We start from the raw sequence: 11637 nt of genomic DNA, 5'->3' as shown, positions 1-11637 counted from the left end.
AGAGGCCAAAGTGTCCCAAAACCTCCCACGACAGAAGGAAGTGGAACACGGAGCTAGACTTTTTCAAATTATATTTCACTGTGGTAAAAACAACACCAAACGAAGCACGACAAAGAACATTAAGTGAACCATCATGGCCATTTTTAGGTGCACAGTCCAGCAGGGGAAGCTCCAGGACTGCCCTCTCTGCCCCCCCCCCCCCCCCCCCCCGCGTGCTGGGAGACGGAAATTTCCCTCCCCTCCCCCAGCCCCGGGACCCCCCTTCCTGCTTCTGTTCCTAAGACTTTGATGACTTTGGATACTTCGTACTGGGGGGAAATCAGACCAGGTGTCTCCTGTGGGGACTGGATTTTTTTCCTTCTTAGTGTCATGTCCTTCGGGTTTATCCATGAGAGAAGACTAGTAACTGGGGTGCAGAGAGAGACTGGCCATTCCGTGAACTTGACCTCACACTTTCACACCAGGCTTGGTCTTTGAAATGTCAGAGATGCTGAGCCTAACTTGATGTGGTCCAGGAAGGAGGAGCAAGCTTTCAGCAGCTGCACTGTCCCCAAGGGGCACCTTCTCCTGGCCTGGTCTTGTTTGGAAGCTGAAGGAACGTTGTCACTGCCCACCAGGGGCTTCGGGCTGCGGGCTACTCCTTAGTGGGACACTGACGAGGCCTCTCCCTTCCCCCACCCCATCTACCCCATTCATAAGAAGGACTTGGTCTGAAGGCTCCCACCCTCAGGCATTAGGTCCACTGGCGTTGACTCCATTTGGTGAAAGATAAGACCTCGGCCATGGCGGCTCACCCCAGCTGTGTCACTCCCAGAAGCAGCGTCAGTTCCGGGGCAGAGCCACAGGCCTAACAGGCTATTGTGTCCTCAAAATAGACAACAGAGTAAACTGAGTTAAGAAAAAGCGCACTTGTTTTTGTTTTGTTTTGTTTTTAATCCTCACCTGAGGACAATTTTTCATTGCTTTTAGAAAGAGGGGAAGGGAGAGAGAGAAACATGATGTGAGAGAGATACATAGGTGCCCAGCCCACCAGGGATTGAACCCACAACCTTTTGTTCACAGGACGACATTCCAATCAACTGAGCCACAGCAGCCAGGGCTTGCACTTGTTCTTAAATGAAATATTAAGTTTGGAGGAGCACGCTGGATAAAACCAAAGCTCCAATTAACTCCGCAATAATCTAGCAGGTTGCCTGTCTGCTGCCCTGACCATTTTACTAAATGATCTTCCTGCACACCGACTTTGGGAGTATTGATGTTCGCTCGGGGAAGGCTGCCTCAGGTTCTAGCTGGGACCTGATCTGGGGAATGATGGAGTCTGCCTGCCCTCTAGTGGCTGTGTGGCTAATGACAGGGGGCAGGGCAGGGCAGGGAGCGCGCACTCAGCAGGGACAACACCCCCTCTCCCACCCCCTCCCAGACTCTGGGCAGGAGGGAGAGGGGCTGGGTTTCCAGGCGTCGGATCAGCCAGGAAGACACAAGCGCTGCCAGCAACGTGGAGGCTGCCGGGCGCCCCGCTCAACGATTCACACGACAAGTCCCCGACGCAAGGCGCTCTGTCAAACGATAATAGACTAAACCCGTGGGGCTGAAACAGTGAGACCGCAGTCCGGATGCGCTCTACCTGCCCTGGGGACAAAGAGGAAGCTCCGCCAGCCCTGCGAGATGGAGAAACAGCCGAGTGGGAACAGATTCAGAAACAAATCCGTGAACCGCCGGGGACTGCGGCAGGTCCCACAATGGCGGGGATGGGAAGGAGGAAGACGTCCCCAGGGGAGCTGTGTCTGCCGGAGGGCTGGGAGGGCTACAGGAAGCTCTGTGTGCAGGACCCCCTGCAGAGGGAGAAGAGTAAATGCCCGGGCATCCGGGGGGCTGAGAGCAGTTTGGCCTTGGGGGGGCGGCGGGGGGCAGGGAGATGGGAAACTAGTCGCGCTGGAGGTAGGAGCCCAGGTCCAGGCTACTGCAACAGTCTAAGCCAGAAACTCGCCCGTGAACTAATATAGCGGCAGTGACCGTGGATGGTGGGAAAGAGAACCGATCTGTGATCTATTTAGGGGAGGAAAACAATCATTTTTAAAAGACAAACTCAGCGCTGCTGTGACAACGGTTCAGGCTGCCACGCTGAAGGGCGTGCTAGACACTGCTAGAGATTGTCACTTCAGAAAAGCAACGTTGTTACATGTTTGACTTCAAAGACAAAAAAATGTGTTCACCACAGTTTGGGCAGATGGCAATAAAGTGTCCTATAACTAAATGTGTATATTTTGGCAATTTTCTGGTGGAGTTAAATGTCCTGTTCAAACAGAGCCCTTGTTTGTTACAATAGTTATTATTAACAAATAGTAGTCTTCTTTTAGAACTTTTACCCTGACTGGGTAGTTCAGTTGATTAGAATGTCATGCCAATACGCCAAGGTTGCAGGTTCGATCCCCAGTCAGGGCACTTGCAAGAATCAACCAATGAATGCAGCAGGACTATTGATGGTACTCCAATTAGAACAAGACAATAAAGAACACTGCTGTGGGTTAGAGTTTTCAAAAAGATTGTGTACAAAAAATAGCAAACAGAACAATGAATTCTGTAAACGTGTAGAAACAGTTCACCCAGATTCATGTCAAATCTGCTGCCCCCAGCAGGACCAAAGAGATACACTCTCCATTCTTGTCCCCCATGGGGATAAGAGAATTCAGAGAAAAAAAAAAAATGCAGTAGGAACTGAATGGGCCATTCCAGGAAATGAAGGCTGAGATACTGCTCTTGGGGACAGTGGAAGTGAAGATGCAGGCCATGATACGAGTAGACAAGTCAACAGTTATTACAGAGATGAGTGAGAAGATTGGGCAGAAGATGAGATGCCTTTCCCTGGGCCAGCGTTCGCTGAAGTTAGTGCTTCAGCCCAACCTCGCCAGTTTCGGGAGGGCCTTGCTTGGCAGCTACTGTTGCTGTCACCTGCCTGACTTCGTCCTTCCAGGGGCTGGGTGTGATGAGAGGCTCCGTCGACGTCTGCTGCCAGCCTTGTCTCAAGCTGCATAGCATCGGTGTTGGGTGAGCCGGCAGCAGAAGCTGCCTGGATCAGAGCAGATGTGGACACGTGCCCTGTGCCGGTGGCCGGTAGCCAGAGACGAGGGACAGGTAGTAAACGAGGGAAAAGGAAGTATGGGTTTCCCGCCTGGTTTCCAATCGGCTTCATTCCAGTCTTCAGCTTGATAAACATAGCTGGCCCCCAAATTTTGTATGGATGTGTGAGGTTTGAATTGGAGCACTCTGATAGGTGACTAAGCTCTATTTTGTGTGTGTTTCCACTGGGTAGCTTCATCACTGTCTTCCTGAAAGAAGGTGTTATAAACTGACTGTTTGTGTTCCTCTAAAATCCAAGTGTAGGATCTCTGACCTGCGGGGTGTGGGATTTACAGACGGGCCTACTGGAGATAATTAGGTCATGAGGATGGGGCCCTCATAATGGGACTAGTGGCCTTAGAAGAAAAAGACAGAGCCCTGGCTAGTGTGGCTCAGTGGATTGAGCACAGGCCTGCGAAACAAAAGGTTGCCAGTTCGATTCCTGGTCAGGGTACATGTCTGGGTTGCAGGCTGAGAGACAAACCATCAATGTTTCTCTCGAGCATTAATGTTTCTCTACCTCTCTTTCTTTCTCCTTTCTGCTCTAAAAGTAATAAATTTTTTTTATAAAAAAAGAAGAAGACAGAAATTATACTCTCTCTCCCATGTGAGGACACAGGAAGGCAGTTGTCTGCCAGCCAGGAAAAAGGCTGTGAGAAAATAATTTTGTGTTGTTTAAGCCATTGGGTCTACAGTACTTTGTTATGGCCTCCCAAGCAGACTAGGAAGGAGCAGGATGAGGAAAAAAACAATGAATGCATGAACAAGTGGAACAGCAAATCAATGTCTCTCTCTCTCCCCCCTTCCTTCCTCTCTCTCTAAAATAAAAAAAAAAAAAATTAAAACTTTTAACTAAAGAAGAGACACCATTTTCTGATTCACATGAAGGCTTATGGTCACCCCGGCTGATAGGCTGTGGAATAGTCTGGGGTCACAGCACTTTCTCGAGGCCTTCGGAGACCGGGCAGTGACAGGTGGGTGTGTTCAGCTTGGGGACGCTGAGTCTGAGATATGGAAACAAGGTAGGCAGAGAAGTCCAAAACGTCCGTGACTCACTCCTGTTTCCCGTAAGTTACTCATGCCAACCCTCCCACTGAAAACAACTAAAGGTCAAACAAAATAAAACTATATTTAAATCTTCTCAAAAGTATCCAAAAACTTCCTGGCCAGAGTGGCTCAGTTGGTTGAAGCGTCATCCTGTAACTGAAGGGTTGCAGGTTCGATTCCTGGTCAGACACATACCTAGGTTGTGGGCTCCATCCCCAGCCAGACGCCTACATTCCCTGGTCTGGGTGCCCACAGGAGTCAACCAATAGATGCTTCTCTCTCTCCCTTCCAGAGAACAATGGAACTACTCTAAAAACAATGGAATTATGTCCTCAGGTGAAGATTTTTTTAAAAGTACCCAAGAACAATAAGGCAATAAGGAACCACCAGACCAAGAGCATGTCACCATCTTGGAAAATGAGACCCTTTGCTTTGTAGCCTCCTTGGGAGAGGAGAATGGAAACTGAAGTCCAGCGGGAAGTGTCAGAGCAAAGGGGTCCTCTGAGACCCAGTGTGCACCAGGGGGCGCCACTCCCCCGCTGGCATTTATTACAAACAGTCTGGAGTATCTCAATATGCTTCTTATTTTGGTTCTTTTTTAATAGAATGAAGTTGACATATAACATGGTATAAATTTAAGATGTACAACATGTTACTTTGATACATTTAACTTTTATTTTTTTTTAAATTTTTTATCTATTTATTTTTAGAGAGGGGGGAAGGGAGGGAGAAAGAGAGGGAGAGAAACATCAATGTGTAGTTGCCTCTCATGCACCCCCTACTGGGGACCTGGCCTGAAACCCAGGCATGTGCCCTGACTGGGAATCAAACCAGTGACTCTTTGGTTTGCAGGCCAGCACTCAATCCACTGAGCCACACCAGCCAGGGCGATACATTTAACTTTTAAAAATGTTTATTTATTGATTTTTTTAGAGAGAGAGAAAGTGGGAGAGACACACACACTGATTTGTTGCTCACATAGTCATACACTCATTGATTGATTCTTGGATGTGCCCTGACCAGGGATCGAACCTGCAACCTTGGCATATGGGGACGACATTCTAACCATCTGAGCTACCTGGCCAGGGCTGATACATTTATATATTGTACAATTGCCAAGACTCACTAGCAACATCAGCCATGTTGGGAAAATGGACTCTGTCCAAGGGACAGTGACCAGTCACACCAACATCTGCCTCGGGGACTCCACATGGCAGGGAAAAGGGAGGAGCACACAGAACCTGGCTGCTGTGGCTCAGTGGATTGAACACCCGCCTGCAAACAAAAGGGTCGCTGGTGTGATTCCCAGTCAGAGCACATGCCTGGGTTGTGGGCCAGGTCCCCAGTAGGGGGCGCTCGAGAGGCAACTACACATTGATGTTTCTCTCCCTCTCTTTCTCCCTCCCTTCCCCTCTCTCTAAAAATAAATAAATAAAATCCTTAAAAAAGAAAAATATCCAGCTCCAGCTCCCAGGGTCTCTGCTGCAGAGCAGAGGCGGTTGCAGCTGTTGAGAGGAACAGGGCTAGTCACAGGGCTGGGTGGGAGCCGAGGGGGGGATGCCATCCAGGGTGTCCAGCTGCACATGGGAGCTGGTGCACATCTCCCCAGGCTGTGCGCGTCACTGGCCCACCGGGTCTCTGCTCATCGCCACCCAGAGGTGACAGCCACCTCCAATCCGTTAGTCTACTTACCTGAAAGCCTTCAGGTAACCAGCACCACACAGAACTGCCAAAGAGAAGGTTCTAGGCATGATCCCTTACACGTGCAAGATGCTTAGTTAGGCTGGTGTAGCTCAGTGGATTGAGCACCGGCCTGCAAACCAGAGGGTTACCAGTTTGATTTCCAGTCAGGGCACACGCCTGGGTTGCCAGGTGCATAGTAGGAGGTATGTGAGAGGCAACTACACATTGATGTTTCTCTGCCTCTCTTTCTCCCTCCCTTCCCCTCTCTCTAAAAATAGATAAAATATTTTTTAAAAGATGCTTTGAGGGCATAATCCTCAGACATACTGCCTGGGGTCAGGGTCCCTAGAAGCAGAGCCTGAGACAAGGATGCTGTTTTAGAGGAATGAGAATGTCTTCGGCAGGTGCTCTCTGCAGAAGGGGAGCACCAGCCGGAGAGGAAAGGAGCCAGGTGGGCATCTGGTCCCTGGGGAGCTCTGAGCTGCCCCCTGGGCCAGGGTGGGGTGAGCTGGGGCAGCCCCTCAGGCTGGGCAGGGTGAACCAATAGCAGCCGACAGCTTGGAAAGGGCGCCAACAGCCCCCACGGCAGGCACCCTCCCACTCAGCACCATTACTATGAGGAAAGTGAGGCTTGTCCATGCTTCATGGGGGTCACAGGAGGGTGGAGAGGGAATCGGGGGTAAGGAAGTGCTCCGGGAGAGCTGCCTGCATTTTCACCCAGGACGGGCCCTTTTATGGGCCTTTCTCTCCTACTCTCCGCTCAGCAGTGAGAGTAAATTCGAGTAAAGCCAGGCTGGTGATTTGCGCTCTGGTCCCCAGGGTGGGTGGGGTGACCATGGCCAGGACCCTGGACCGGTGGAGGCACCATCTTGTCTCTACCTACCACGCCCCCCAGGCGGCCAGGTTTCATTCTCCCCCCCTTTGGGCAGCAGGGTCAGAACGGGAGGTGGAAGAGTGAGGGTGGACAGAGCACCCGCCCACACGGGCCACCTGGGGCTCTTGTTGAGTTGCAGTGGCTGCCCTGGGGTCAGGAGTGGGACTGCTCAGGGCATCGATAACAAGTCCCCACATGGGCAGCCGCCGCTGGTCAGTCAGGAGCAGGGCTGTTAGTCTACCACCTGGCTTCCTCACACCTCCTGCAGCCTCTGCTTTGCCCTTAGTGAACTGTCCCTTCCCTACTCTGGTTCCACGGACTCCAGGGGGAGCTGACCCCTCGTCTGCAGCGTGCACCCAGGCCTGGCCATTCACAGCGCTGCAGTCCCCTGGCCTGGCGCCACCGTCAGTCTGGTCACAGGCATTGACCACTTCAGACCACCTGGAGTGGGCCCTGCAATTGGTTCAGACGGGGAGGGGAGGCCCCGAGCCCGGGCAGGCTGGGGCTGAGCTGCTGCCTACTTCTTCCTGCCCTGCGAGCCGGGTGGCAGCCACCACGAGGAAGAGCTGAGCCGAAGAAGGGCTGAGTCCTGGGGGTCACCATCAAGTCACCGGCCTTCTCAGTGACATGAGCCCCCAGTTCCCCTTCTTGGCTGGTCGGTTTGAGTGGAGCCAGGGTCCTGCCTGATTCACCCCCAACAACACCAGGTCTCAAAGGCCCCGTCCTTGAGGTACAACCCTCCTTGGCAGACAGACACAATTAAGGCAGCCCTGAGTCTGGGTCAAAGAGCCAGGCACAGAAGGAGGGATCTGGAATGAGCCTCCGCCAGGATCAGGCCCAGCCCCGCGCCATCAACAGGAGGGGACTCTCTCACCCAGGCCTCTCAGCTCCCTGGCGACAGGCCTGACACAATTGCTCTGTCCAGTGCTCTCTGTCACAGGAGCCTTGTGGGAGGCGAAGCGAGTGGTCGCCTCAGCGCTGTGGGCACCTCAGGTAGCAGGACACTGCAACACTGCGGCGTCCATGCTCACGCGTGACTCACAACTCTGTGAGGGAGGAGGAGCGGGACCTATTTCTGTGTCACAGACGGGGAGGTAAGAGTCGGAACGGCTATGGGACTGGCCACGACTCCCAGTGCAGACAGTCCTCTGGCCAGAAGCCCTCCGCAGCCCACCTCTCCGGTGCCAATGGGGAGCATCTCAGCAGGCCTGGCCTCACTGTGGGCTGAGCAAGCGGCTGGGACTTTCAGGGGCCCCTGTATCTGTTACCCAACTCCAAACCACAGTCATTAGGCCAGGGGGCAGTGGGCAGGGGTGGGGAGGGGGCGCTAAGCTTGTCCATTGCACGCCCTTTTGAGCTATGCTTCCTACAGCCCTTCCACACCATGTGACCGTGAACGAGACCCCTCAAGCAATGATGGAGGTAGCTGGAGGTCACCACCCTGCTCCAGCTGAGCCCCAAATAACCACTCCTCACATCAGTTGATGTCAGCAGAACATTTATTCCACGCGGTCATCCACAGTGGGTGCCAGTGACCTACGGGAATGTCCAGCCCGGATGACCATTTAGGCACAGTCTTGCGCAGCCTTCGGGGGCAGTCCCTCCTGTCCCACTGCCCCAGCTATGGAGGGGACCTGCGGCCTCCTATGGCCATTACTGCCCTGGGGTGGGGAAGCCCACAGCCCAATGAAACGCCCCCACTGTGAACTCACATGCCCTCTCCCCTCTCATATCTCCCACCGCAGGACCCCACGGCCTCCAGCACTTGACCCATGAGCCAGCCAGCAAGTACGTGCGGAGCGCTGAGCCCAGCCCTGCACTAGACCCTGCTGGGGTTCAAGAAGAAATGATGTGTCCCTTGCCCTCAGGAAGCTCACAGTGTTGTTGGAGATTTAAGACACCCTCACACACGTGCACACACGCACAGGAAGCTGGAGTGTAAGGCTGCATGCAGTCCCCAAGGGGGCGCTGGTGAGTTAACACAGACACTGCAGAGCAGGAAGGGGATGTGGGCTGGGCAGTGTGGGGAGCCCACTCGTGGAGAAGAGGGCGTGGTGGGCGGTGGGTGGGAGTGGTACATTTCAGAGCGATCCCAAGGAAGCCAGAGGCAGGAAGGAGTGTGCACAGGTACAAGCTGGAGGAGGGGAGGGGTGAACAAGCTGACAATCAGCAGGGGTGAGTCTGAGGTTCCCTCCACGTTGGAGCAAGTAGAAGCTCTGGGAGCCAGGAATGCCCACTCTCTCGCTCTCTCTTATCTCCCCAGAGCAGTTGTCACCCTAGGACAAGGCACATGGCAGACAGGCCTCCCAACAACTCTGACGACACCTAGCCAAGCCCTGGGCCCCTCCCCACCTAAACCCAAGGCCTACGTGACCCCCACAACTCAGGGCCCTGGGCGTTGATCTTAATGCTGGGACGAAAGGCCTCTCCCCACCCACCAGGGTTTCCCTAAAGCTTCATAAAGTCTGGTTGTCACCAAAAACCCACCCAGCGCTGATGGGTCACGCCTTTTCCGATGGGTAGTTCATACCAGGGAGGCCAGGAAGCTGGCTCCAGGCCAACTGCTCAGGCACGAAGGCCCGGGAATCTGGCCTGCCCTGGTGGACACCCGGGCCACACAGAAGCCCCTCTGCCAGCCTCTCTCCTTGCCCGGAGCTGGCTGGCACCAGGAGCAAGACTGCGTCTCCCTCCCCGGCCTTCCCCACGCCATGCTTGGCTGAGGCTGAACCTCTGGGCATGGCTTCCGGCCATAGGATTCCTTCTCCCTGGGGCTGACTCGTCCCTAACCGCTGCTTCACCCAGCGTCCACACAAGGTCCAGCTTCCCCCACCTTCACGGTGAGCCAGGAGCCCAGGGCTGCACCAGGAAGCCTGCAGCCTGGTCCACAAAGCCAGCAACCCTAAAATAGGAAGAGCAAGGCCAGGCCAGGGCACCTCCAGCAACGTCTGGGGAGGGATGGAGGCTCCAGAACCCTGAGGCCCTATTTCTTCGGTCTGGAAGAAGAGAGTCACTAAGAGGGTCCCCTCCTCAGAGTTCTTTATTCCCAAATAAGGGAAGGAGGACCGGCGGGGGAGGGAGGAATGCTACTGCATGGTGGTCCCTCTGGGTCAGGTAAGGAGAGGGTGGCAGGTTGGGGCCCGGGGCTGAGGGGCCAGCCTGGAGTCCAGGAGCTCCTGGTGTTGCTGGTAGGTTCTTGCATCTCCGTGAGTACGTGCGTTTTCCTGGGGAGCAGGTCCATAACCTCTGTCAGCTCATCGAAGGGCTTCATGCCCCCAGGGGTGGGAAGAACCTTTGCCGAAAAGCTAGTGAAGCCTGCTGGTATGGTTCACACCGGGAAGGCTAGCGGTATGCTATGTGCTCTTAAGCCGGTCACTTCCCAGCTCTGGAGGGCCAGGCGGGGGTGGAGAAGCCAGCTCTCCACACAGGCGTGGTCCCTGCTGCCACAGGAGAGTGGAGGTCCGTGGCCAGGCGGCCAGGCGGCCAGGACAAGCTCTTCCCCGGACATGACTCCTTGCAGGCTCGGGGGGTCTTCCCACCAGGGAATGGAACCTGCCCCCAATTCTGGGCTCCACCAGCCCTCTCTGCTGTCACTGCGGGGCACCTCCCGAGGTAGGTCTTCTTAGGATGTGAGTCCTCATGCCGGGGTGCAGGCCCCCAGGGTCCCCGCTCCTTGTGTCTGTGTCCAGATGTGCCTTGTGCATTGCCCAGAGGTCTTGCCCACTCCACATCTGTTCCCGGAGACAGAGGCCAGGGTCAGGTCCAGGGCCATGACCCAGCCCTGCCTGGCCACCCCTCTGGAGCCAGGAGAGGGCCAGTCAGGCGGGCCACCTGCCCCTGTCCTCAGGCACCAGGATTACGAATCCATCTACAAATGAAGTGACTTCGCTTCAGGACATTTTGGTGACCGGCCCCAGATGTCCCTGATCCCAGTGTAATTTCTCAATCTCTGCCACTAAGTAGCGGACCATGTTGCCACAGCCCCCTAGGGGTGGCAGGCAGAGGGCGACAGGTCCCGGAGCAGCTACGAAGCCCTGAGGGAGGCCAGAGGGCAGGGCTGGGCCTACATCACCAAGCACAGCATAGGGCCTGGGGCCGGGGCTCTGTGAGAGCAGGTCCTATCCCAGACCCAGCGTCCTTCCTCCCCACCCACCACTGTGGGGGCAGCCACACCACCCAGTGACGCCCCTGCCCAGGCTCCCCACACGATCCCTGGTCACATCCCGCATGCTCACGGCCCTGTTTTCCCACCAGTGAGAGCCTCTCTAAGGGCGGTGGGGTAGAAACCAGGGTCTTGGGCTCCAGAAGCCAAAATAGGGCCCAGGCTTGCCTTGGGGCAAGCCTTGGGGTAAGCTTGGATGAGCCTCAGTTTCCTCATCCTCCAAATGGGTGAAGACACCCGCGTCTCAGAGTGCGATCTTGGACTCAGAGGCCCGGGGGAAGGCCTGGCTGAGCCCATTGTCACAGCACGCCCTTGGCCAAGCCTCCCGGTTGAGGGCCTCCAGTGCTCTGACCCTCAAGGCTCCTGCTCAACCCACTGCGGCCCGGCCTCGCAGGGCCTCCCGTTCTTGAACTGCTCGTCTGAGGTCACTGTGCCCTTTTTAGTGTCTCCTCGCCCTGGCCTCAGCGTCCTTTGCAGGGCAGATGTGAGCCTCTGTAATCAGGGGCGGGATAGCACCCCCACTCTCCCTGGGGCCCCTCTCTCTGTCCCCAGGACCTAGTTCAAACTAATAAATGGCCTTAGGTGACACCAGTCACTGCCCTACACCCCTGAACTTTATAGTCTGTCCCCGATGATGGCCCTCATCCCCCTGTGTGAGCAGCAGCTGTGGCACCTTTGGGGACAAGGCCCATGTCTGTGCCCACTCCGGAGAGCCCAGCCCAACCCCACACAGTGCCTGACACACAGCGGTGTTCCA

The 11637-nt window shown here is 55.1% G+C and overlaps 1 protein-coding gene across 5 annotated transcripts in view; it reads right to left on the bottom strand.

The window, feature by feature from the left end:
* Positions 1–8217: 8217 nt before the first annotated feature.
* LOC112308302 (oocyte zinc finger protein XlCOF26) overlaps positions 8218–11637 on the bottom strand; it is a 29511-nt gene continuing 26091 nt past the window's right edge. For all 5 annotated transcript variants that reach the window (XM_053926038.2, XM_045198706.2, XM_045198704.2 and 2 more), the window contains one exon: positions 8218–10449. The gene's annotated coding sequence lies outside the window, so the exon portion shown is untranslated. The remainder of the gene's footprint in view (positions 10450–11637) is intronic.

The sequence above is a fragment of the Desmodus rotundus genome, chromosome 6 (assembly GCF_022682495.2).
Source record: "Desmodus rotundus isolate HL8 chromosome 6, HLdesRot8A.1, whole genome shotgun sequence".
Classification (NCBI taxonomy): Eukaryota; Metazoa; Chordata; class Mammalia; order Chiroptera; family Phyllostomidae; genus Desmodus; species Desmodus rotundus.
The sequence above is the reverse complement of the archived record's forward strand: the minus strand, read 5'-3'. Positions and strand labels throughout refer to the sequence as shown.